Genomic DNA, 26,370 nt, shown 5'->3' on the forward strand with positions numbered 1-26,370 from the left:
CTTCTCTCCTTATTTCTCCAACTTCACAGCTAAGTCATTAGAAATAAATAAATGAATGAATGAATATCTGGAGGCTCTTCTGTTCCAGTTACGCAACCAACAAAACACTATATTCTTCCCCACTGACGAGCATTTAAATGTTCTGTCCCCCAGCTACAGCCTGCTAATAGGGATCATGAGGACCGCTTTGGCTGCCAAGAAGAAAGCTTCAACATTGCTTTTTTTTCTCCAAATCTCCATAGGCGCCTGATCTGTGTGCAAATGCTTTCTGGATTGTTTTTTAATGCTCTGTTTTGCTAGGTTTTGCGCTTCCAGATAATAACCGTACAGACCGGATGGCCGCATGTCAGCCGTGAGAGGCAGGAGGGTCAGCAGCAGGAGGTTTGGATGCTCTTCCACTGCCCCTTAGTAAATTGGGTTGGGAGGGAACTGAAGAGCCTTCGTGACCTAGCTTCATGGGTTAGGTTTTTTTCTGGTTTTCATTTGTAAGCTAGAACGAATTAGCATATTTCTCTCTCGTTTTACGTGGCTGGTGTTAATTATTTTATTAGTTGCAAGAACAAACCAAATTTGTGATTATTAATATCAGTAGAAATCTCAGTGTGCTCACAGACATATTTGAGAGTTTTCATGCAATTTTTTAGGACAAGAAACAAGTGTCGAAAGACACATTTGTGACTATTATTTTAATCTTTCACACAGCTGGAGAGTTCAGTGTCCGTGGCTGTGGTCTCGTTCTCCTCTTTCCCTGCTGAAAGTTCTTCCAGCTCGGTACATTTCAGTGGGAGCTGGGACAATAAGTTCGTCTCCTCCAAAGGTTAATATGTCCAGTGTTTCTCTTACGTACGCAGTATTGTTACTCTGATTTCACAATCAATCAGACACAAAAATGTTAAGTACCTTGCCAGGAGAAGAAAGGGGATAGAAAGGAGGACAAGAAACCCAGATCACTGAAAAAAATAAAAATTAAACCAGGAAATGTAGAAAACGAAGGGAAATATATCACTAAGTGCATTCATAACAGCAAGGAATGGCCGGTTATTAAATGTCACCTGTAGTTCTCATGTATGAGTCATACCTAAGCTCTGTCCTCATCTGTAAATGGAGGCAAAAGACGCGATCTTTCATTCATGCAACCCCTTTTTACATGACCTGACTCATCCTGGTGAAGTTTGGCCAGTGGGCAGAGATGCCCAGTGTACACATCCAGAGGGTGAAGGCTCTGGTACAGCTGAGGCCAGGGCAATGCCTCACTGCAGGGGGAAGGACGGGCCAGTTCCCAGATGAGTCCTCTCCTACTGCCCCTGCTCGCCTCATCCCAGCTCATGGAAACAGCTGGAAATGAACCCAGAGGAGAACAGAAGGACCATTCGCTGCTGGTTTAGTGAGCTGAACTGGTTCTCCCAGGGGTCAAGGCAGTGCCAGAGCTGATGCATGAGGAGGAGGCAGGAGAGGGCAGCTGGGAGCAGGGGAAGATGGCTTCGTTCGAGTGTTAGCAAAGACACAGACACCTCCTGAGGGCATGTAGGCCCACCTCCGATCCCTTCTGTGAGCGCCTGTTTTCTCCACAGATGTTAAGGCAGACCAGGTCACCTCCAGTGCTCCCTCTGGCACTTCAGTAGAGGGCTAGAGGAGAGGCTGGCTGAAATCAGCCCTCGGCCTCTTCACAGCAAGGGCACCCTGTTACAGTACAACTTCAGCTGATACCACGCATGCTTCAGTAATCTTAAAATCAACCACTTCTTCCACAACAAGAGGTTCGCAGCGCAATTAGAAACAGACGTGGGCAGCTAGTTCGGTGCGACTCCCCTTGTAGACACTCTTGATTCAGTTACTTTCTGTATCAGAGACACTGACATAGCGGGTTCTCCAGCAGAAAAAGGCTATGCAGCAGCTTGGCGGCTGTGTGTCCTAAGCTGATATACAGCCTGTGTGCCGAGACAAGGCTGAAGGGTCTCCCGTGACTCATGCCTGCGCTGTGAGAGAGAACGTGCTGCATGCAGATCCGTCTTTGACGCAATGACATGTGGGCCCTGGCAGCAGCACCGCTCGGCTCAGGAGCTGGCCCCTCTCAGCACTAAATCTCAGTTCACGATCTCTGTGAAGTTGTTTTCAAGTCCCTCTAACCGAAGCCTGATGCTCTTATTAAGCGTTTCGCGTACATTAGAAATGCCTGTGTGAACGTGTCCAGATAGCACAAAAACGACCGTGCCAAGAGCCACCCAATTTCAGATTCCCAGACCTCCCTACTCACAGTTCCAGAAAAAAAATAAAAAAAAAAATAAAAAAAGAGGAAGGAGGAGAGAGAGGTGAAGGAAGAGAAGCAGAACTCTTTATTAGCAGCACAGAGACTTACTTTCACAACGATTTTATCGCAGAACAAAAACCACAGTGTAGTCATTGAGTTAAGACTCAACCTTCAGCTAATTAAGCTCTTTGAAAACCGCAACCGTAGGAAGGCAGACACTTGCTAAATAGATTACATTTTTCTCTGCTCACATATTTTGATACCTGTCATCTCCGTTTCCACCAGACACATTCACATCTTTTCTTTTCTGTCTCTTACCATATGGACCATCGAGAAAAACAAGACAGTTCTCACCAGCGAAAAGCCCCCACTAAGTGTGACACGATGACCATTAGACACTTTCTAAATAATTTCAGATTTTTTTTTTCAGGATTGCTATGCAGTTATTTGTAAGTGGAGGGTATTTTTCGAAGACGATGAATCTCCGTGGCTGCAGACTGCCCCCACCGTGCTGAGGAAAGGCACGTTGTGCCTCACACACAAACATCCAGCCATCAAGGGAAAGCTGGGCTGGGTGCAGAGCAGACCCCAGGGTCTGACCAGCACAAGGTTTTCCTGACCAGCATCTCTCCAGCCTCAGTGTGCTGCCTCCCAGCACACCCGGGGCAGGTCAGTGCTAACTGTGCTGCCGTGTCGGGTCCCTGTGCTCGTGTCCTTGCAGCCCACCCTGCCTACACCGTGCATGGCAAGGGCTAAGCCCTGGTGCAGGCTGTTGCAGGTGCCTCTCCCTCATCTCACCCCTGCTTTCCTTCACCTCCTCTCTATCACCAGTCACTACACGCACTGCGGCAGCTCCCTTAGGGCACCCCAGCAGTCCTGGGCAGGGAACTCCATCCCCTGGATCTGGAACCTCACTCCCTTCCTTGCAAAGCGCTAGCTAAATATTTTTTTTTCCATAGGCAAGCAACAGAGGTCTTGCTTTGGAGCTTCTGCAAGGCTTGCTGGTGCCCAGCCAGTGACACTTTGCTCGGCACAGAGGTCTAAGCACTCCCTTCCATTTCCAGCAGAGCTCAGTGAAGCTCTCAGCTCATAGCCTGCCCAGCTTAGTGCCACATGCTCAGAGCAGCTTTCAAGTGGCTGTGCTGGCCATGGGGTGCCCAGGCTGGGCAGATAAAAGGCTGTACAGATGGGGACACCTGCATCACTGCCGAAACACATGTGCCTCTGAGCAGCTTTGCACCACCCAGAGCAGGCAGCTCCTGAAAGCAGAACTAGATGCAGCCACAGCTTGAGTGCTTAGGGGAGCAGGATCTTCCTGCCAGAGCCAGGGATCTGGTCTAGTGTTTGGGTGGAAAGCCATGTGTTCCTAACGCAACAACCGGAGTGATGCCTTTTGAGGTCTTTGTTCATCTTGTACAATTAGAGGAGCTCAGCCTTTCAGCAGCGGCAGAGCAGGTCTCAAGGGGCTGCTGCTTTGCAAGGTCCATTAACATATTGCAAAAACCCATTTGCCCCAGCTGCTGTGGTTGAGATATGTCTAACATCTGATGCCAGTAACCATTCAGCAGACTTTCAGACGTGTTTCCTCTCCATAACAGGAAAAAGAAAAGGGCTTCTGCTAGATGCGCCGAGAAAAGCCCTCCCTGTCCAGCTGCGTGCAGCAGAGCTCTGTTTGGTACACATAATTACCTGCTTTGTAATGCATATTTACTGCAAACGGGACGGCACGCTGTGTTTATAAAATACCTGTGGAAGGTAGGCACGCCCAAGCACACCTGCCTGCTGCCGTGCCAGGCGCCTGCGAGGATGCCACCGCCACGTGGGCTGTGCTGTGGCTCCTTCAGACCCGCGTTGGCAGCAACAAGCTGTCCCTCCGTGCCCACTGCAGTCTCACAGGCACCAAAAGATAAGAGTGGCTGTTCCAGCAAGGAGGAGCAGCTTTGCATAATGCGAGCAGAAGGTGCAGGCACACACAGGCAGGATAATTGGTGATGGTGAGCAGAGTCAACAGGGCTAAAGCACACGACACCTGCCAAGCTCGAAGTGAATGCGGCAGTGCTGGGTTTGGTGAGCACCTGGCTCCACGGTGTCTTAGATCTGACCGGGTGCTACTTACGTCCAGCACAAGGTGTAAGGCGTACCCATCCCTATCCCAAACCAAGGCTGGTTCTGCATGTAGATGAGTGTGTCCCACCTCTGGTCCAGCCAGCAGTGCCCTGCTCTGCAGGAGCAGGGGAAAGCCTGAGGTCTGAAGGATGCCGTGAAGCACGTCTTTGGTTTCCTGATGATGGGGTTACTCCCAGGGACTTTTGTGCCATCAGTAGCTGCATGGGGGCCCTGTGTCTAGCACTGAGACAAATGGTGCTGTGTGCTTTACCAACCCACGTAGACAAAGCAGATTGACTTAAAGTGTTTCTGGGGTAAAATTCAGGCAATTGTCAATGCCCAGAAAATGGCCCTAACTACCTTGCCGCTTGGCTTTTTGCAGTCGTGGTGCAGTGCTCAGGCACACTCCGTGCCTCCTGTACCTCCCAGCCTCGTAGAAGCAGTGGAACCCTAAATTGTTTGCCAATTTCCCCTTATCTGCCCTGTACGGCGCCTTCTTTACGAAAAGGTACAAGAGGCCAGGGTGTTTTTAACGCTCTGCGTGGCGGATAGCAGAGATCGGGCCACAGCAGCAAAAAACCTTTGCATGCAATTGGGGTAGGCTAGATAAGGCTTGTACAAATAAAGCACCGACAGGCTTGGCTGGATGTGGATAAAGCTGCCAGTGTCTTCGTGGGGCTCCGTCGGTGCAGCCGAGTTCAAACCCAACGTGACAAACGCTGCAGGCTCGTGGTGCATCCACAGACTGCCGCACAGGCTCCATCCATGTGAGCTGGGTCTCGATGAGTTTGTTAGCAATTATATTCCTGCCTAGATGGGCACGATAAGGAAGTGCTTCATGCTGAAACTCCAGGCAGCAAAGGGTAATTAATGCAGATCCTCAGCACAATCGTTGGGTCTTCTTCTAAACGCCTCGGTTCAAGCAGAAGAGGTGCAGCACGTGTACTTCGTGCACGTGGGGGGACACAATGCCAGGCTCCACGAGCTTCTTAAGAACATAGATTTAAAAAAAAAGAAAAGGTTAGAAAATGAAGGATATTTTGAAAACATTCAGTCTACATCTAAGGGTAAAATACAAGTCACTTTTTAAAATTGTCATTTAAAAATTGGATTTTGTTCCAGGTCATTTTAAAATTGTATTTATTTTACAGTTAGTAAGCAGGTATGACATACCAGGACAAGTAAGTCCAAACTCCTGTCATTAATATCTTACGGAAACGGTCAAAGTTTAAAACAAATGACTGAAGTCAAATATATAAATTAATTGCTAGCAACTCCCCCAAAATATCATGCATTTTTCTTTTTTCTTAAAGGAGAATCACTTGTTTCATCAACTCTGTGCTAGTTTTCCTTTGAATGCGTTCTCTCTCCAGGAGTAACACATCGTGTTTGATGGTTTATTAGTATTTTTTTTCTGGGTGAAAACAATTTCCTAGGATTTCTGTATGTCCATTACAGAGGGGGCACATGAAAGGTAAAAAAGCTCTGGTAGTGGAAAATGGTAGAGAAGCATACTCTTAAATTAAAAGTAGATTCTTTACATGATTAGTTTTAATCTGGCATATTATTTTCAAGGGATGTAAGATTGTCCAAAAGCCTTGGCTTATGCCTGACATTTTACTGCTAAGTCTTAAAAAGAAAACACCAACCACTACCTTGCTTGATTTTTTCTTACTTCTTAAAAAAAACCTCTTTTTAAATATTTAACAATAGCTGATTCTGGAGGAAATAATGAATGCGTTTAGCATGATAAACAGCATACAGTCACAGCTGTAAGCAAGAAACAGCTATTTACAGATCTTTGCACACATCCGTAATCCATTCCACTACATTTCATGCACACAAAAGCCAAGTTAAACAGCAAAAACCTCAAAAAAAAAAAAAAAGACAATTCATCCAGAGTAGGGTTGCAAAGCCTTTAACTAAAGCAGGAAAGGACTAATGGTTTATACAGTTGAGCTGTTCAAGCCACAATTGCAACCACCTTTTCCAAACTTCAGGGTTCAGAAAAGAGGCTCAAACCGAGGAAAGAAAACCAGGGTCGTGCTACCAGGGTTTGCTCGGGTTTGACCCTTTCTCTCCAGGCCAGCTGTCCCTTAGAGTAAATTATTGACACTAAGAGCCACCAAAAGGATGAAAGTGCTTGGCGTCCCTCAGCTGTGTGAGGACGTGGGGCACTGACATCACCCGAATCCCAATCCAGTTCACCCTGCTGGACCACGTTGCTCCCCCAGTACAGCGGAGGCTGTGCCTTCATGTCAGCAGGACACTGGCCCCCAGAGAGGACCAGTGTGCCTGGCTGCGTAGATGCCACACTAGCCTAGCCCTCAGCTAGGATCCCCCTCGGATCAGGGGATGCAGAGCCATCAGCCAGGACATGTCAGCACCCCTTCTGAAGGACGCCGCAGCCGCAGGGAGAAGCGAGCCATCTCCACCACGCCAGAGATAACGAAGAAGAGATGAATGTGATCTGCACAGGGATCTGCAGAGGCATGAGCTATGCTCCCGGGGATGAAAAGGGAGATAAGAGACGAGGCAGGAGCAGAAGAAAACACAGACTGACAGCAAGGGGGAGGCTGGAATATGGTGGCCTCTGGCAGGAGATGTTTCCTCTGTTACGGATGCCAAAAATGACTGCAGTGGCTGGGCTGATCCCAGGAGGCAGAAATGTGCAGAGCTGCTAATCAAAGCACAGCCCCACCAGCTGGTCCGAAAGCACCAGAGTGCTTTTGCAGAACACAGCAGGAGTGTCGTACATCAGGCAACTTGGTCTTGGTCACAACCTGGGGGATTCGTGGTGCTAAATTAGCTACGTGACAGCACTCCCTCTTCTCCCCTACTCTGCCTCTTCCAAAATGGAGCAAAACACCTGACGCAGAAAATATAAAGACATCCAGGACTCTGGACTGCTCTTTCTGCCCATGTCAGGCCTCCCAGGCACCATTTGTTTTTTTAAGCAGCTCAGATCCTGACCCGGAGTAGTAAGTTTTGAAATCCTTAGCTTGCCACTGCTTTCCTTTGGGAGGCGTGTGGCACACAACTCATTAAGCTAGCATTGCTTTCCATGGACCAGCCATCTGCTGGAAAATCACACTTGTGCCCTGTTACTTCCTCTCAGAGGGAGAAAGGACTCTCTCTGCCCTCATCAGGTCACATAGATTCAGTCAACAGGGATGCCTGCTTTAGCCTGGGGTTAACGAGAACAGCAGTGATGGCTGGGGCAGATGGCAGACACTTCCCAGCTCATTTCTACTTCCAAGTCACTTGTGACCATTCCCAGAAATTCATCAGAGTAGGTCCAGGACCTCAGCCCAGGGCAGGGCTGTGGTCTCCTTTCCACTCTCAGCCAGCTGGGTAGAAGAAATATTTACAGCTCTTTATCTACCACCCAAAGGTCGTTCTTAGGGTTGAAAAATTCATCTGAATGTTTATTTCTTGTTTTCTGAGAAGGAGGAAGTTGCATCTTCTTCCTGAGTTAGACACAGGGCCCTGAGATTTGTGTCTGACCTGTGAACACCTACAGTTCACACACCTCCTTCCATCTTAGTCATCCCTCGCAGGACAGCGGGGAGAAATGTACATTTTTAAGCTCCATTCACCAGATCTACTTCTATTTTGCTTGAGGTTATGGCAAGCTGCATCAACATTTCAGCTTGGTCCATCTATCATCTCTCCAAACGCTCTGGGCTTTTGATGCTGACATCAGTGGCTTTACTTGAATGCCTGCTCCTCCAGGAAATACTTGACTGAGGGCTACAGCCTTGACTGAGAAATGCGAAGCATGCAGGGGCATCTGAGCTGGACAAGGCTGTCGTCGATATCTTGGGGAGGTTTTCTCCCAGCCTGAGTGGTGCTGACCTTGGCAGTGAGCAACTGCACGTGGCTTTGTGCTGCTGGGATCCCTCAAGTGGCATGGGGGAGTGCTGGGAGGCTGCTAGCACTGCATCCCAGCGGCAGAGAAACCTTACAGCAGTGTTTCTTACAGAAAAAAAAAATCCATGTGTCTCATTCCTGGCAGCTCTAATGCTTTACAAACCCTCAGGTAAAGCACCAAGGCCAAGGACATCTCTCATCACTTCCCTTGGCTAAAGGTAGCAAGAGCCCGTGAGCTCAGATGCTCTGCACCCTGGCGTGTCTCACCTCACACTGAGCAAGGCTGCCAAGGTGCTCACAGGATGAGGGAATCACCCAGCGATGACCGTTCCTGATCTCTCCACCTTGTCCCAGCACCTGGGGCTACAAGATGTGGTCTCCATCTGTTCACTGGAGAACTGATGCTTTCAGACCTCCCCTCCTCCGGGAAGGAACGCAGCGTTTGACCTCAGTCCAAAAGCAAGGCGTAACAAAGGAGGCCCAGAAAGAGAAAAGACGAGAATATGGAAGTCTGCAATAACTGAAAGCTGAGAATTGTGATAGTTTGGATAAATTCATTGTCTATTTCCAAACTTGAAAATTTGGTTGGGTTAGCTTTCCCACCTCACTTTGCTTGTGGTACGTTCCCCATCACGCCTCCACAGAAAGGCTGAACTTCAGCGCCTGGCTAAACGCGTAGCAGTTCATTGTCTCCCTGTCCTTGTAACGAGAACTTATCGCAGACACAGTCCTGGAAGGAACACACAGCTTTAAACCAAACTTTTCTTAAAAACAAACAAACTTCATTGCTAAGGACACCGTGATGATCCCGTGTCAAAGGCACAGGGTTTGGAGGTATTCATTTTACTAGGGGGGATTCTTGCATGACCAGGCACAAGACACTCATCTTAAAGCCTCAGACTCTGTGGCGTGGGACACGGTTTACCATGGGACATATAAACACAGGACAGCCCTTTCTGCCTCGCAGAGTGGTTGGAGGGCAAGGCACACCACCACCTCGCATAAAATCAGAGCCCTGCTGATGAAGGATTCTGGGTAGATGCGAAGTTTCTCTCTCGTGGCTCTCATTTAGTGTTGTCGGCTCTTCGTGAAAGGGCTATGGGGCAACTGCAAGGTACACTCTTGGTACCCTACAGCAATGAAGATGGGCAAGACTCACATAGGGTATTGGCAGCCTGAATCCATCTAGAGGAGGTGGTGAAGGCTATGTGTTGTTTTTTTTTTGTGACCCACTGGCATGGCTATTAACGTTAAAACTAAACGGATGTGTCTGGCCTCGTGTTTCGGTGCACAGACACAATGCAAAGGGCCTGTACCAACAAGAAGTCCTAGTGCAGGATTTCTGGATAAAGCTTGGGGCATTAGCTCAGTGTGAAGAGGGAGAGAAATGAATACCAAACCCTCAACGTATACGTGCGTGTGTATAATAAAGTGACAATATAACAAGAGGAGGTCACCGTGGCATTCTCTCACGCTCTTTGGGAAATAAATGACCTGTCAGCAGGCAGCCCTATATTAGCTGATTTCTTAGGTATGCAAGTTATCTAAAAACAGTTGCTCCCTAATCTGCTCTCATCAGCTCCAGGTTATGGGAGTTCATAAATCCCTGTACATTTGACGCTAATGGAAAATCTGCGTCGTGACTCCCTGGGGTGACCCAAGTGTGTGACAGTAAGAAGCAAAGCTATGCATTGCTTGGTTTACCCACAAAAATACAAATTAGGAGGAACAAAAGAGACAGAAAGGAAAGAGGCCGGTATGATGGTAGTGTCCACACCAGCTCTGCCCAAAGCAGCCTCCTGTCACAGACACAGATTTGTTCCAAGGCACCCGCTGACACCAGCCACGGTTACTGGGGGGATCTCTGCTCCTTAGTCACAACACTCTGGCTTGGCAAGAAAGTCTGATTTCGGACAGCTGGAAGTGCAAAGATCTGAGGTAACGTGAAGAGTTTGCCTCAATACTGCCAATTCACCATCCTCTCCCCACTGCAGGAGGGGGAGAGCTACTGAACACATGGGCGCAGGAGCTCAGCAAAACTCAGCAGATGAGGCACGACGCGAGGCAGCTCGCTATTCCCTGGCTGGCACATGTGTGGAAGCAAGCTGCTCCCTACAGCTCCAGTTGGGAAACTGTCTTCAGTCTTTCCCCATACTTGTGGCTCCAAATGGCTCAAGAGAAATGAGAGGAAACCAGGGGCAGGAGGTGGGGGTGAGGAGAGTACTCTTGTTCTTTGAATTTGCGAGTTGTCATGCAGCTTTATGTCGGGAAGCACTTGAACAGTGCATCCTTGTGATGCCCCAGTTGTCTAAAAATGTGCAATCGATAGCTAGCTTTGTCCAGAAAGCATGGTCTCCTGAGCAGAACCCGTGTGATGCTTGGCTGTGTTTGCGCAGAAAACCGTCCGTGATTTCTGGGAAGAAGGAGGAGGAAGCCAGTGCGAAGTCCAAAAGGTCAGTGTGCCAGGTTATTTGGTAAATAGTGAGATAAGACAGCTAGAGTAAGAAGATAGACAATAATCAGGCCAAGGAAGAGAGAAAAAAAATCCTTTTCCAAAGTGCTTATGCTTCACACTAGTATATAACTGCTCAGAAAAGCCGCTTCGATGGCTTCGCAGCCATCAGTGTCTTTGTGATGGGAATAATACCTCCTGCGCTCCTGGGCAGAAAGCCGAGGGGAGGAGGTGAGTGCTCACTGGGTAAGGAGATGCCTGTGTAGGCTGCAGCAATGCTAATAAGGCAGTTTCTGGAACCAAAATAGCTGCTTTCACACAGCCCAGATGTGAAGACATCTTTCAGCCCGGCTGGGATGCTGCAGTGCCGAGCTGGGCAGCGTCAGGCTCCGTGCAGGTTACCCACAGGGGCACTGTGGCACCCAGACTTTGTAGGATTTTATTTCTTTCCTTTTTTTTTTGACACGGGTGCAAACATTCAAAGCTAAAGGCTTGAACAAGTCAGAGCTCCTTCATGCATACACACACATCCAGTGTAGAAATCACTCCTCTTAACACCCCAGTGTGTGTTTAGACTAGCATTTTATTAGAAAGGGGAAAATGGAGAGACGGGGAGGAAACTAATGGCACCCTGGATGGAGGAGATCCCATTAAGACCCCCTGCTGTATAAAGTGTTGAAACTGTGCTGGGATGAGGGCTTCCTGAGCTGCTTCTATTAATACGACTGTGCTTGAGAGAAAAATAAATGGGCTTTTGGCTGGATGGTCTCAGAGGGCTGGGTAGTCTCAGAGCAGAGAAGAATTTCAAGCCCCTGTTAACAATGAGGACGATATATGCTGCTGGACTCGTTGATTATTCAGCCACCCATGGTATAACCGGCTGCACGCCCTCCTCACCCCCGCGTGAGGGTTAAGGTGAAGGCACATCAATTCCTGCTGTGGATTGGGGATCTCCGCTTCCCTTCCCTCTCTCCCACTTCTGCTGCTGCCTTTACCATTTCTTCCTAGTCACCTACCTTTTCCTTTTCCTCCACTCACAGTTACGCCCCATTCTCTTTTCTCCGTTATAGTCCTGCTGTACCTTCTTCCTCTCCAGCACTTTTCACCTTAATGTTGACATCGTTGCACACTGAATATCCAAACAAAGCCACTATTCATCTGAAAAATAAAATAAATTTTGGGTCGTTTGCTGGCTCCCAGCAAAGTGCTCACAGTACCAGACATTCCCTGGGAGACAAGAAACCAGAAGAAAGACGGGGCATTTGCTTTGCAATGTTTGGGATTTTGCAACAGTTGCCATGAATTGAATGCCAATTTTCCCTGACTAGCTTGCAACCCAAGCATTGTGATGAAAACAATGGCTGTCACTGGTGCCAGTGTGTTCCTGGTCCATAACCTGAATGTCAAAGCAGCAGAACTATGGGATAAAAGGCAAAATGGCACAGCTGACTGAAATTTCCTAAAGGGCAACAGACAAAAAGTATCAAAATAAAAGCAGACTTTCTTCCCCAATTCAGAGAAACTCTAATCATAACTACTGCATTTTAGAGGCTCTTACAGAAACAACTGTGAATATTTTCTTATTTCTTCTCTTTCTCTCTTTTTTTCTTTCTTTCTTTCTTTTTCTTCTCTTTCTTTCTTTCTTTCTTTCTTTCTTTCTTTCTTTCTTTCTTTCTTTCTTTCTCTTTCTTTCTTTCTTTCTTTCTCTCTCTCTCTCTTTCTTTCTTTTTCTTCCTCCCTCCCTTCCTTCCTTCCTTCCTCCCTCCCTCCCTCCCTCCCTCCCTTCCTTCCTTCCTTCCTTCCTTCCTTCCTTCCTTCCTTCCTTCCTTCCTTCCTTCCTTCCTTCCTTCCTTCCTTCCTTCCTTCCTTCCTTCCTTCCTTCCTTCCTTCCTTCCTTCCTTCCTTCCTTCCTTCTCTCCTTTCTTTACTTTCTTTTATCTTTCTTTCTTTCTTTCTTTCTTTCTTTCTTTCTTTCTTTCTTTCTTTCTTTCTTTCTTTCTTTCTTTCTTTCTTTCTTTCTTTCTTTCTTTCTTTCTTTCTTTCTTTCTTTCTTTCTTTCTTTTTCTTGCAAGATCTGTCCTGGGGAAAGCTTTCTCAGCAACAAAACTGGGATGGGCAAAGTGTGGGGAGGACACAACCACAGGGCACAACACATCTGAGGGTGCTGTCATTCTTCATTGCCAGGCCGTTCATCTTTATTTGACTGATAAGTTCCAATCTACAACCCAAAGTAGCTTCACTTCTTGACCTCAGCTCAGCCTGGCCACCTCATCATCCCAGGAACACGAGGTGAACATGCCGAGCGGATCCTGTGTTTAACAAGGTCTCTTATGGGTCTCTAGCCACAAAAAGCTGCGTATACAAAACACAGGACAGACAAAAGGACGACAGTCTCTTTTGAGCTTGTGGCCTGTTAGCCCACAAGGCCTGGGCACACATCCCTGTCCTCTCCCCCAGAAAGGGCATCGATCCCGCACAGGGACAGGACCAACCATTGGGTCAAGCTTAATCACACACCAACTTGCCAGCTGCTGTCTTTGCTGTTCCCTCCAGCATGACAACTGGCTTTAAGCAAGTTGCCTTTCTCCTCCTTCCTTCTCCTTGTCCCTCCCGGATGCCCTTCATCTTGTTCAGGGAGCCAGCGATTCGAGGCGCCCACCTCTGTGTAAACACAGAAGGGTTCAACGGCAATAAGGAAATAAGAGGTCAAAAAGAAATGGGCTGCTGATCCCTTGACGATGCCTGGAAACGAAGGCAGACATCGGTTTCACTCCGTGGCAGCCCCCGGGGGGTGCACAAAAGCAGTGGTCTGCAGGAGATGGGCTTGGGGCAGGAGGAGGGTGAGAGGACTGCCGGGAGGGGTTGGAGAGGACGAGGAACTGGGGGGGAGAAGGTGTTTCTTAAACGTCTTATCTTAAAGATATTACAGATAATTCCTTACCCTGCAAAGTCTTCCCCCAGCTGTTGTAAAACGGTCGCATTAGCAAGGGAGCCAAGGCTGTGTCGCGGCTGGCAGGTCAATTCATTGACACGGGCAGTTTCTAAACCACAGGTTTTTAGCTTCTTCTGCAACCATTGTTCATTGCAAGCATTCTTCCAGGTCCGCGGTATACTGCGAGCTAATAGAAGTTGTACTATGGGTATCCTTTGGGATCTGTGGTTCGTTTGAGTGCTTTCATAGATTTCTTTAATCTGTCTGAAATTGCAGGTTTCAAGTAACCTTCAGTATTTGAGCCAGACTCCTCCAATTAACTCTGCTCCTTTAGCTGAACGTACCAGGGAGGCCCAAGGCATTAAAACGAGCTGCATGAAGAAACCAACCCAAAATAAATATAATTACGGCCTAAGCTCATTGTTCACAGTGGCCTGACCTCCAGATGGCAACTCACATGATTAAAACTCCTTTATTTTTGCAAGAAAACAGATTAAGGGGGGTAAAAAAGTGGATGGGTGGCTGCCACCTCGGGGCAAACCCACCACGGCCCCCCACCCCTTTCATCCTCGGGGGGAGGAGGATGCTCGGGCTGCTCCTGCAGGAGCTGGTGTCTGAGATAGCTTCGGCTGCAGCCCTCCTGGCGTGCCCAGGGTCAAGGAGAAACGATTCCTGACCGCCGCTGCCGCCGGGGAGAGATAAACACGGTGCTGCCGAGCGGCTTATCGCTTTCTGCAGCCGCGCCGCTCCCTGCCCGCGTGGCCAGGGCTGCTGGCGGTGCTGGAAATTGGGACACCTGCCTTGTGAGCCCCCGTGGTGGTGGTGCCGAGCCCGAGGGGTCTGCAGAGACAAAGGTTTTCTACAGGCACACAGCAAGGGGTGATATGGGAGGGCGGCGGGGCTGGGGGACTGCAGGGTATGATGCAAAAGTAGGCTGGGTTTGTCTGGATGTCGTTTGTGTGTGCACGCAGCCCTCCAGCTCCCAGGTGAAATATCAAGGGGGGAGCTGAAAGAGAATAGGCAGGAGGGATGGCAGGAATGAAATGTCTAAGTAAAAAACACACATTTTGTCTCTTTGTCTTTGCTATTGTGTCCCCTCTTTCGGTTAAATTGGGAGCTGCTTATCGTAGCAATACCCAGAGCTGGCATTTCAGCCTGCGATAGAAGTGCAGCTTTTTCATTAGGTTTATGTCAGCTGCCTGAAAAGTCAAGAACAAAATATCATATACACACCATTTTCCTTCTTTTCTTTCTCTAAGGTTTTGGTCGCTTCGGGTCAGTTGGACTACATTTACAGAACGAGCCCCTTTTTCCTTTGTGCTCTGTAGGGAAAAAATCCCACAGGCACACACATCAGTCTCCTGCCCCTATCTGAACCAACAGCAGGGCTGCTTCTTCTGACTTTAAGGAGAAACATAACTTTCAATGAAAGATGCTGAAATGACAGTCCTGCAGACAAAGATCTTTGCATGCCCACAGAGCAGATACGCCATGAGAAATGCTGCACCCACCAGAAAGGCATTTGCTCTTGCCCTGGAGTGACCTGATTTGCAGGCTCTTACCCCAGCAATGAGGGCTGTTGCCTTTGTGCTCATTTATGTGCTCATTTTTTTTGTGCTCATTCATTTGCTGTGACAACACTCAAGAGTACCACACGCGTAGGAATAGTTACTTTCTTCCTCCTATTGCCAGCATATGTCTTAGGAGATTCTTGCCAGCAGCACAGAGCAGGCAGAAGAAGCCTGAGAAGACCTCTTTGGCTGTGTGTGAGCTATACCTGCCTTTACTATTTTTCTCTCCTTGCCTATCTTTCTCATGCCTTCAACTTAGGTTATTGTGTGATGAGTTTACTGTGCCGTGTCCCGCAGATTTCTCTGGGATTTTTCTCTTGTGCTTTGGTCAGACAGTGTGGTGGACAACCTAGGAAGCCACGTGGAAAGGGAATTGCATGGCTGTGAGTGCCTTCACTGATCATAGCCCTGAGATCAGTGCTGTGTGCACGCGAAACCAGGCTGGAACAGGTCCAAGGAGGCAAAAATACCTCGAGGTCTGTGCCGTACAAGCCCCCCATAATTAGCTGTAGCTACATGCCACCCAGGGTGGCTAGCTGGGGGAGCCATGAAGCAGCCTCCTCTCATGTCTGGGGGTGGCCCCACCACACAGAGCTGCACGGGAGGGAGGGAATAGGCCATGGTGCCAGCTGCTGGATGGCTTTGTAGCCCCTCTCCTGGCCCAGCCCTCTGCAGCACTGATGACTTTGCTTCCAGGACCATAATAGGGAAATGACTGCTCAGGGAGGAGGGTTGGGGACGAAGCTTCTCTGCCCTCTCCTTCACCACATCCCTCTGCTTTTCCACACTCAGGGAGGAACTGAAGCATGATGCACGAGCAAGGTCACAGCATCTGTTCCTGCTTCCCTGCTTCTTGCAACCCTCTCTCCCTCCGCAGCCAGCCTCCTTCTCCAGCCCCTAGATTTCTCAGCATTTCTCTTCCCAGCAAGGCTGCTTATGATTTTCCTTCTCAGTGCCTGGGTACTAGCAGACCCTCCTTGCTCCACATCTGGCAGGGAAAATCCTAATCAAACCTGTCACTGAGGACTTTGCCAAACACCAGGCTCCAGCTCCATGAAGATGCTAAGCTGTGCCAAACACAGAGAGAGCGCTGTAAGCCAGAAGAGGCAGCAGCAGCAGAAGGATGCATTTCCTCTTCATCCCAAACTTGGAAACACTGGAGATGTTTTGACTCAAACCCTGAGGGCTGTCCAGCACGGGCAATTTCAGTTCAAACTATTTACTTTTGGGGAAGAGATGAAGCTGAGATGGCGTCTGTGATGGGAAGAACCCAGGAAGCACCAGACCCCAAACTCTGGGTGTTATGGGGAGGAAGCTGAAGTGCTTGCAGAGCACCAGCCTTCTGGTGCAGCCACCTGTAGGATTTTCGTGCACAGACCTGGACCTAAGCTGCAGACTCAACAAACTGATAAGCTCTGTATTCAGCAGTGCAAGGCTTGTTTCTGCTGAGGTAAAGAGGTGCATTTCTCCTTTGACGCAGGTTCAAAGCTCAGCCTCGGGTACTTGACATCTTCCGTGTACCAGGGTAAGCATTGTTATTCATACTAGAAGACAAAAGATACTGAAAGCCCAATAATTGCACCTCTGTGCATGAAACAACCCCAAAATGCATTTAAAAGTGAAAAGCATACACTTGCATGCAACAGAAATAACAAATTACTTATTTCTGGTCATCTCGTATCCTTCAGAGAGAAATCTGGACCATGGAGGCAACTGTTTCAAAAGGGCAGCAAAAATTTTCACCAACCTGAACTTTTTTGAAATGTCAGAAGGGAAGAGGAGACCCGTGAAATCTAAAGCCTCTTAGGCAAACTGCTTGGTAGGAAGCCGCAGCTGTTGGCTCAGCAGTCCTGTAGGATGGTGTTGTCTTCCCTGTACCACTCCTGTTTCACGCAAGGAACCTGAGTGGAGACACTGACCCCAGGAGCAGCAGTTTCTTGCTGGTGCCAAGCAGCAAGTTTCTGCTTTCCAAGCCCAAAGCCTGCTTACGACAACAGAAAAAGTAATATCCCAGCTCACCGAGGTACCCAGCTATCCACAGGAGGTGAGAACAGCTGAGCTTTGGGCTTAATCTAGCACCAGGGGAGGCAGTGACTTTGTCCTTGCGAGGCATCTGTCACCGCATAGAGTTGGGTGAACAGCCAGCAGAAATGACAAAAGGGAGAGCTATCTGAGGGAATTAGCTCAGAAAAAAATGACTAAACTCACGAAGTCAAGGCTTACTATTCACTGGAGTGAATCTGGCAGGCCCGCCTTTATCTTTAGCATTTTCTAGCAATCGTAAGAATAATTCTGTCATGCTCTGCGAAGGCGATCTCTAGAAGACTAGTGGATCAAGGACTCTCTCCCGGACTCTCCTGATGAGGAGATGCTCTGAGACATACTTTTTAGTCAGGGGAGCACTGAATCATGAAATAAGTGGAAGAAAGAGAAAGGGATGACTTTGCAGCTAAAGCAATGGGTGCTGAGATGGAGCTGGTGTGTCAGACTGACCTACGTGACCGCAGGCAGGGAAGCTCCTCTCAAGAGATGCACAGTACAGAGCAGTGCTGTCCTCCCATGTCAGTGTGGACTAAAATGTGTCCCTTACACCGGCTGTGCACAAGGCCTGGTAAGACAAAAGCTTGATCTCATTTGGAGCCTGACAGCATCATCATATTGTGAGCACACAGCCACCCTCAGAGCCTCCAAAATGCTGAACGTCCTCTGCCCTCCCAAACCCTTCATGCCCTGGTGTTCCGGCAATGGACAGCGGGCTTGCACCTATGAGATATATGTACTTATACATACACGTGTGTATATATATGCATATGTATGTGGATGAAGTCATGTTATCCGTTCCCCTCAACATGCATGCCGAGGCGTAGTACGGCTTTCCCCAGGCACAGCGGCAGTACTGGCTGGGCAGGGCAGCCCCTGCCCACCACCCCGTGCCCCCAGAGATGGGCAACGTTACTTATGAGGGGCTTTTCAGTGTAAAACCATGGTGGAGTGCCATCTGCTGGGCATGTGCAGGGCTCTTCTGGTAACGAGGAGGAAGAAAATAAAGGAAAACCTCAGAGAAGTAGTCTGGGTCTATGCTAGGACATGAAATTTGCCGGAGACCCTTCCCTGGCAAGCTGTCAAGGAACAGCCAGGCTGGCACATCCTGCAGCCCAGTATGGCTCCTGCAAAGTGCCCAGTGGCTCCTACCAACTCCCAAGCTGCTCAGGAGAATTTTGGGAGAGAATCCCAGTGGATCTGGGCCAAAAGCATGCCAGGAACCATCCTGATAGCGTGGATGTACCTGCAGTAGAGATGTACCAGCAGGAATCAGTGGCTAGGGATGCCCCTTGGCACTACTTGATTTGTTAGACATCACCTTCATGTGATGTGCACGTAATGGACCAGGCCAGTGACAGGGAGGAGGAGGAGCAGGCTTCGTATCTTGCAACCTTGACTACCTCGCAAAGCAGCTTTGGCTCAGATCTGGAGGTAGCCACTTCTGTCTGTCAGCTGTGCAGGAAACTTGCCCCCCTAGGTGTACAGGCACCCTCGCTGGCTGCCTCAAGGAGGCTGTGTGAATCCCTTGTGCTTAAAGTCTGGAAAGGGAAAGTCACCTCCTTGTGAGCCATTCCTCCCTGCTGCATCTTCTCTGATTCATCACAGATGGTGGCAGTTATTGAAACCTGAATCACAGTGGCATTATGCTAACCCACCTCTGATTACAGTGCGAATGAGGAGCACAAAAGGAGGAGGGCAAGGGGAAGGGGAGAGCGGGACACAAACTGCAAATTAAAGGCAAATCACAAGCTTGGTTTCTGCTATTGTGTAAGTGGGGGTGGTTCAATCTTCTGCCATGGCAGGAAACTGCGAGACATACCATAGTGCCAAAGATCAAGGCTCATTAGGATGACAGCTATTAAGATCCCTGCTTTTTCTCCTATCAGAGATCCAACAGCCTCACACATTTCTGTACAGCTGCAGTGCATTTCCTTCCCACCACTAAGGATCCTGGGAAACAATGGAAAAAATTACAGGGACAAACTTGGTCAAGGGCTCTCTGAAAATTGTTATAAAAGGACTGAATCTAAATCCATAAAGAAATTAATGTTAGATTTCTTTGCCAGCATGCCGTAACCACTAATTCTAGATTCCTCAATGAAATACGTCAAAAGTAAGCTTCCTCCCCATCCATCAATTGCCTCCCAAAAGTAGGAAGGAGACCTTGATGGGAAGGAAAAGTTAAACCCAACAAGCAAAAAGCAACATGTCCTTCAAAAGAAGCACATACTTTCCTGACTTTATGGTTTTATTTATGTCCTTCCAGCCCACTCCAAACAGAAACTTATCACCCTCATTTTTTTTGGTGCCAAATCAATAATCGCTTGTGCAGGGATTGTGGAATGCTGCATTTGAAAGCCTCTCACACACTTTGTTGAAGTAAAGGGCTGATAATAATTAATAGCTGCCAAGGACATTCAGCCTTGCTGAGTGGCTGTTAGCATGGTTTTCCCCTGGACACAGTTTAGACTGAGCCTCTCCAATTTTCCCAGACAGTATCTGGATACCAGACAATTTCTCTGCACTTCTGTGCACAGCCCCCTGCAGAAGGTGAAGAGAATATCCCACGAAGCCCTTGGACCAAAAAAATCTTGTTAACGGATGGGGTCTGCACCTTTTCTAAAAGCTCTTCCCATGCAGCAGGGTAGTTCAGCTGTGCTAGAAAGGCACAGCTTTCCCACCCATGAGGACATCTGTGCTTTGGGTAGGTGAAGTAGCTCTGGACTGGCTTTCAGGTCACGGGGGAATATCAAAACACTGTGTGCTGGAGGCTGAAGGATTTGTTCCAGATGGTTTCTGCCTCTTGTTCTCATTATTCAACCACTCTGATAGGGTTAGTAACCTTAGGAATTATGCCTGGATCGTAAGCTGCCTTTATTTCATAGTCATTCTGGAGTTAGTCCTAAAAGTGATGCTTTTGGGAGCAACAAGTCTAATAACAGCACTCAACACAGTAGCTAAAGGAAGCAAGACAGCTGAAGTGAAATGTTGAGCTCCTGGCTCTGCGGCTTACTTTTGTCAGTTCCTCTCAGACCAGGGGAGGCAAGTTTTGGAAATCTCCCCTTTTCTTTCTTCTTGCTTGAGCCAGCTGGAGCCAGGAGAGCTGTAGAGCCAGCGAGCAGCGAGCACCTCGAAGGCAGTGGTGTTACAGGAAAGGGGCAACCTGGCGGGCAGCCAGGAAAAGGAATGACCTTAGCTCTGAATGCCTTGCGAGAGAAACTAGGTGCTGTAATGTTTCTCGGCAGACAGGTGTTTTCACTTCGTCACTTCAGCTTCAGTAGCTGCTTCAATTTTTCATCAGAAATGCTTGTGACAGCATGGGACACACCTCAGCAGGAGGCAGGACACAGCAATGCTCCAGCATCTGCCCTTTCCTTTGTGCTCTTCTCTCTTCAATAAGATGTGGATGTTCTTCTGGAGACACCAGTGCTTATGCTTGGGCAGGTAGAGAAAAGACCTTCAGACTGGCTGAGCACCTAAATTTGCCCAGAGCTGTGTAGACATCTCCAGGCTGCAGGATCAGACCAAGACACGGGATCAGACCAAGTTCTAGCTAAGTGTGGTCAATGGGGAAGCTGCAATGGGAAATACGTGCCCAGCAGCTGGCAGGTTGCAACATCTCTAACCCCTGAATGAGTAACTGGGAGATATATTTGCTTATGTCGGGGCCCAGTCTGGTTCTTATTCCCAGCAGTCAGGGTGGCCAAAAAAACGCTCCAGTCTAAACAGATGCAATTTAGTCCATTAGCAGACATCAGAGAAGCTACCTGCCTTGACAAAACCCAGCTGTGTTTCTAATTAAGCAGGGGTAGCTCAGAGTTGCTGTTGCAGCCACTGTGGCTACAATCCTAAATTCCCACAACAAATTACCTACACTTCTCACTGTTAACAGAATTACCTATCTATCTACCACTGTTGGTCAAATGCTGGAGTGCATCCTCACACAGAATTGCTATCATAGCAGTCACCTGAGATTTGTTTGAGTAGATATTGTGGGATTTGGTGTTTGACATGAGTACACTTCCAGCCTGAAGGGCAGAGGCTTCCTTTTTAAGCGTAATCAAAGAAAGGTCAGTAGGGGCTTGGATTTCCCTCTTGTTCTCGGTCACCAGTGGGAGAAGTCGAGGCCCAGAGTCTGATTTCTCACATTTGGTTCCTTCCCCTCCTGCTTTCTTTTGGACGACCACTGTTTTGTTTTTGTTTTTGTTTTTGTTTTTGTTTTGTCCCTTCTTGTCTCCTCTACATCTTTCCTCCAGCTTTTTGCACATCCCGTAGAGAGGCTACCCACAGCCTCCCCATGCTTCCCATTTTCCTCCATTGACTTTTCTCTTGCTATTCACTGTGCCAGCACCCAAAGAATCACAGAATCACAGAGTGGTTGAGGTGGGAAGGGACCTCTGGAGGTCACCTCCTCCAACCTCCTGTTCAAGCAGGGCCACCCAGAGCAGGCTGCCCAGGAACACATCCAGATGACTTCTGAAGATCTCCAAGGTGAGAGACTCCACAACCTCTCTGGAAAACCTGTGCCAGTGCTTGGTCATGCTCACAGCACAGAAGTGTTTTGTGGTGTTCAGACAAAGCCTCCTGTGTCTCAGTTTGTGTCCACTGCCTCCTGTTCAGTCACTGGGCACCACTGCTAAGAACCTGGCTCCATCCTGTTCGGACCCTCCCTTCAGTTATTTATATACTTGATAAAATCTCCCTGAGCTTTCTCCTTTCCAGACTGAAACCATTTTGTGCATGGTTAACTGATAGAAGTGAAGGAAAACTCTCTCATGCAGGCCCTTTTGCACGTTGATGAAGGCACATATTTTAACCAGGGCTGCAAATGAAAGTTGCTTTGTCTTAGGTAGATCAGCCGGGTTGTCTGTGCTATAAGTGAAACACTAATACATAATACCCAGCTGGCATTATTCCACTGAGCATGGGTATGAGCAGGGAGTTCACTACAAAACCCACTAGAGAGCCAGGTGATGCTCAGGGGGCTGCTCCTGCTGAGCTTCCTGCTGCCCAGGCCCCACCATTTTGAGGGAGGCCACGGTGTGGGCCTGCCCTTGGTTCTCCTCACAACTGATGAGGAAGGGACGAACAGCCTATTTATTCCCTGTCTGTTTTCTGAAAACCCTCCTGTGGTTCCCATCCAGCTGTAACGGCAGTGGTTGACGGCTTTGGGAAAGAGGCACCCGGCTGATCTGACCTTCACTATCTCACAGGGAGCGGTGGAGCACGACTGCGCTGTGAGAGGGAGAGAAAGGAGAGCAAATCCCGATCTGCTCAGTCTTGGGTGGACTAATACTGTGAAACAGTTAAGATAACATTCACAGGGTCTGGAAATGCAGCCTGGACCTGGCCATCTTGAAGAGACATGGGGACAGTACTTTTCCTTTCGGCTTAGCTTTAAAAATATCAGCTTGCATGCTGCGGCGGTGGCCACCGGTCAGGTTTCATCCTTGCTGCCAGGCAGAGGGATAATCCTGCTGTCATCTGTGCTGCTGGCACCTCACGCTGCCCTGCTGTGGAGATCCCCTCCTGCCCCTGCGTGTCCTGTACCACCGGAGGAGAAGGCCTCGGGGCAGCAGTGCCCCTGCCACCAGCACTCAGCACCCCGAGGGAAAAGGGGGGCATTTGCTCTGCCACCCCCTGCATGGGTTTGGACTCAGCCGAGGCTTGGCCCGCTGCTGTGGTGGGTAGTGGGGGTGGCAGCACGGCTGGTGGCCACCTTCCTCCTCCTGATGGAGGAGGCCGAGGGTGCAGGAAGGAAGGATGGATGATGGAGGGGACGCTGGATGGGGAGACAGGGTGGCAGTGGCAAGCAGGAGAAGTGGGGGGCTTCAGCAGTGGCTGGGGCCTGGAAAGGGACAGGGCTGGGTGCAGGGAAGGACAAAGACTGGGCAGGAGGTGAGGGGATATGTGACAGGGACAAGGGAGAGCACTGGGGGAAATCAGCCTTACCCTTAGGAAGAATGTAACATTTTTTTTTCTGTTACAGCCTTTTCATTTGAGTAGAAGACATTCTGTTTTTTTCTCCCAGCTTTCTTTGCCCATTCTTTCCCTCCTGTTATTTGACCCTCCATTGGTAATTCCGCTTCAGTGTTTGCTAATTTTCTGTCTCTTGCTCTGCCAATACAACTGTCATCGCATGCATTGTGCTCTGTCCTTTATGAAATGATGTGTGGATAGCAAACAGTCTGCATGTACAATACAAAGGCTGCTCTTACCTCCGAGCTGGCAGACAGCTTAGTCTCCCCATCTGCAATTATCCTTTCAGTTCTTCTCTTCATCCTTTTCTGTTCCTCGGGCCTTGATTTTCTCTTGTGTTTCCTGCAGCCTGGCCCCTTGCCAGCTTTGTTTTCTCCCCTCAAGCTGAGTCTGTCCCTGTCCCTGCTGTTGGTATCACTTGCAGCGCTTCTCCCCCTTGCCCCGAGCAGCCTTGCTGAGGCAGCTGGAAGGCAGCAGTGCAGTGTAGCGGGGAGGACGTGAAGAACATCCATTGCAGATCTCTGTGGCCGTGGCTAAGGTCAAAGAGCCAAATGTTTATGGTTTGTGCGTGGGTGTTATGTAAACAACAGCAATTATTCATTGTCAAAACTTCATAACTCAGCCAAAATTCGACCATTTTTGCTGGGCTATTCACAGAGGCTGCTAGTTCTAAAGACTCGCAACCAAACTTCAGCCTTCCCCTCCCAGCTAGAGAATTTTGTTATTGCAATTAAGGTGAATAAGTCAGTCACAGTTATAATAAGCTTCCCACCACACCTTCTCCTGCTGCTAGTGATGTGATCCTTGCTGGGTATGGCCCCAAAAATCATACTCACTTGCAAGTGGTACTTGCTTTTACATGACTCACACACGAGATGGCTTCTGATGAACCCTCAGTTGCCCTTTCAGAGACCCCAAGTGTAAGGCAGAGGGTAGAGTTTCTTTGTTATACCTAGATCACCAAGAAAATCCCTTAGTAATCCCCATCCTTACACTGCTTGCAAGAATGCTCTTCCATCCTCCTTCTGCCATCACATGCAGTGTAATCCTCCTTTTCCTGCGTCACCCGTTCAGTGATCCTTCTTATTCTGCAAGATCACATGCATTGCATATAGCAGCCTCCCTCACACTCACAGGGTGAGCAACGAGTCTGGGAGAAAACACTCTTCCTGCCATCCTCCTACATGTTGCAAAGAAAGCCTCCCTTTCAGCCCGTCCCCCCAAAAGGCCAGGGCAGTTTAGATCCCCTTTCTCTCACTCCGATGCCATGAGACCACTCTTCCCTGAGCGGTACCAACAACAAAGGTGGTGCTTATTTACTTAATCAGCTAGCTTTTGCTGCCTGTCATTGATATCCGTTTCCCTGTGCTGCGATAACCTTTCCCACCCACCCTCCTCCTCTGAGGCCATGAGCAAGGCAACACCGTGCTGACGTCTTCATTCCTGACACAACAGTGGGACACGCTGAAAGAACAGACCCGGACTAGGTTATTCTGCCAGCTCTCCCATGCACTCATGTCCTTGCTCCACACAGAAAGCATTGTATTGCAAACCAGTGTGCTGCTTAGTCACAAGGGAAGCCTGTACTAGCTTGTAGCCTCAGGTAAAGAGCTGCATTTTTTCAGTGTGAGAAACAGTGTGCAAGATGAAGAAAAAATGCTCTGTAAAACGGCCTCCCCTGTATGTGCACTCCCAAAGGGCCAGGATTCACAGTCCTTCTTGTTGCAGTGTCACACACCCCACTGTAGCCACTGCAGTACTGAGGAAAGAGCTCCATGCATTATCCATCAGATGACCCTGGGATGAATAAGCGGGTTTAGAAGCCTCTGCTTCCTAGATTAGTGTCATCTCCAATGGAGCAGCAAAATTGGGATGAAGATGCTAAGATCCAAAAGTGATGATGGCTTGCCTACCTGTACAAGAGCACGTCTGTGCTTCTTCCAAGACAGCCTCTCTCGTCTTTGGTGGAGATGACTTAATCCAGAAGGAGTGATGAGAAGGAGAAAGATTTAAATCAAACCCGATTACTGTGACTTGATAGGCTTCCCTGGCAAGCTGTTCTGGGATTGACCCAGCAGTTGTCAGCTGGCTGCCTCCTCCCTTGACGACACTGCTCAGAGGGCTTGGGAGCCAGATGAACTAAGGCTGGGCTCTTAACGCTCCTCTGGGCTCCAAGAACAAGCATCAACGTCTACCCTTACAGGCGTGCAATGACGATCTTGTGAGGAGGCTGAGATTCGCATGGCTTTTAGCCAACCTTCATCGGTGGGCAAGCAAAAAGAAAAACGGCTCCACAAGTGCATTGTACGAGACTCTGGAAATGGCACGCTCTCGTTGTGGCTTTGGAAATAATCCACCTAAGAGATTACTCTGCTGTGGCTGTGAGATAATACTGTGAAGCCATCGCGTGTGCTCAGCCACCATCCCCCAGGCACCTGAGCCCTCCCCAGGCCTTTCCCCAGCCATGTGAAAGGCTCGTGAGGGCACCAGGCAGGACCCTACCCACTGAAGGTGTCTGTCTGTTGCAGGCAACAGATGCCTACAGCCATGAAATGAGAGGCAGGAGGAAAAGTGCAGCATGATGCAGAGGGAAAGCTTATATCCTGGACCAAGCTACAGCAAGGTCAGTTCATGCTGGCCAGCACCTGAGCCTCCCAGGGGGAATGCAGGCCATCAAGACTGCTGGAAAAACATTTCAGAAACAATTCTGAAATGAGTCAAACATGCCCATTTTTTTCCCCTCAATTCAGTCTTATATGCAGCTATTAAAACAGACTGGGTTATAAATAAGAAAATGGGCCAAAGCAGCATGAGCATTTTTATTAAAAAAAGGAGAGTAATAAAGTAAAGCTGTAATAATAACACGAAAATGTTGACTAATATCTGTGAAAAGCTTGGAGAACCATGGAGGGAATGAGCTATTGTGTTTTGTGGCGGGTGGGGTGCTGGTGAAGTGTTTGTGGTTAGGACAAAGACTCTGACTTTTGCAAGCGGAGCTGATGAGTTTTAGGGTTTGCTTTCTGGAGACTCCCTGCACCCGTGAGGAAATGGCTGGTGCTCAGGGAAGGCCAAAACGGCCAGGGTTTTATTGAACTCATCAGAGCCTCTTCCAAGGGTTTTGTCTCTCCTTTTTTTCTCCCCCTTCTACTGCCTGGTGCCACCGATG

General features: G+C 48.8%; 1 long non-coding RNA gene across 2 annotated transcripts; it reads right to left on the minus strand.

Annotated features, from left to right (window-relative positions):
- Positions 1-437: 437 nt before the first annotated feature.
- Positions 438-25,109, minus strand: LOC308179561. 2 transcript variants are annotated; one of them, XR_013940424.1, is made up of 3 exons: positions 23,444-25,109; positions 13,621-13,982; positions 438-5,342 (listed from the first exon to the last, which is right to left on the minus strand). It is a non-coding gene; the product is annotated as an uncharacterized lncRNA (long non-coding RNA). The 2 variants fall into 2 exon arrangements; XR_013940425.1 differs by lacking the exon at positions 438-5,342 and adding an exon at positions 11,299-11,837.
- Between the last annotated feature and the right edge of the window lie 1,261 nt (positions 25,110-26,370).

The sequence above is a fragment of the Anser brachyrhynchus genome (assembly GCF_964034855.1).
Source record: "Anser brachyrhynchus genome assembly, chromosome: 1".
Classification (NCBI taxonomy): Eukaryota; Metazoa; Chordata; class Aves; order Anseriformes; family Anatidae; genus Anser; species Anser brachyrhynchus.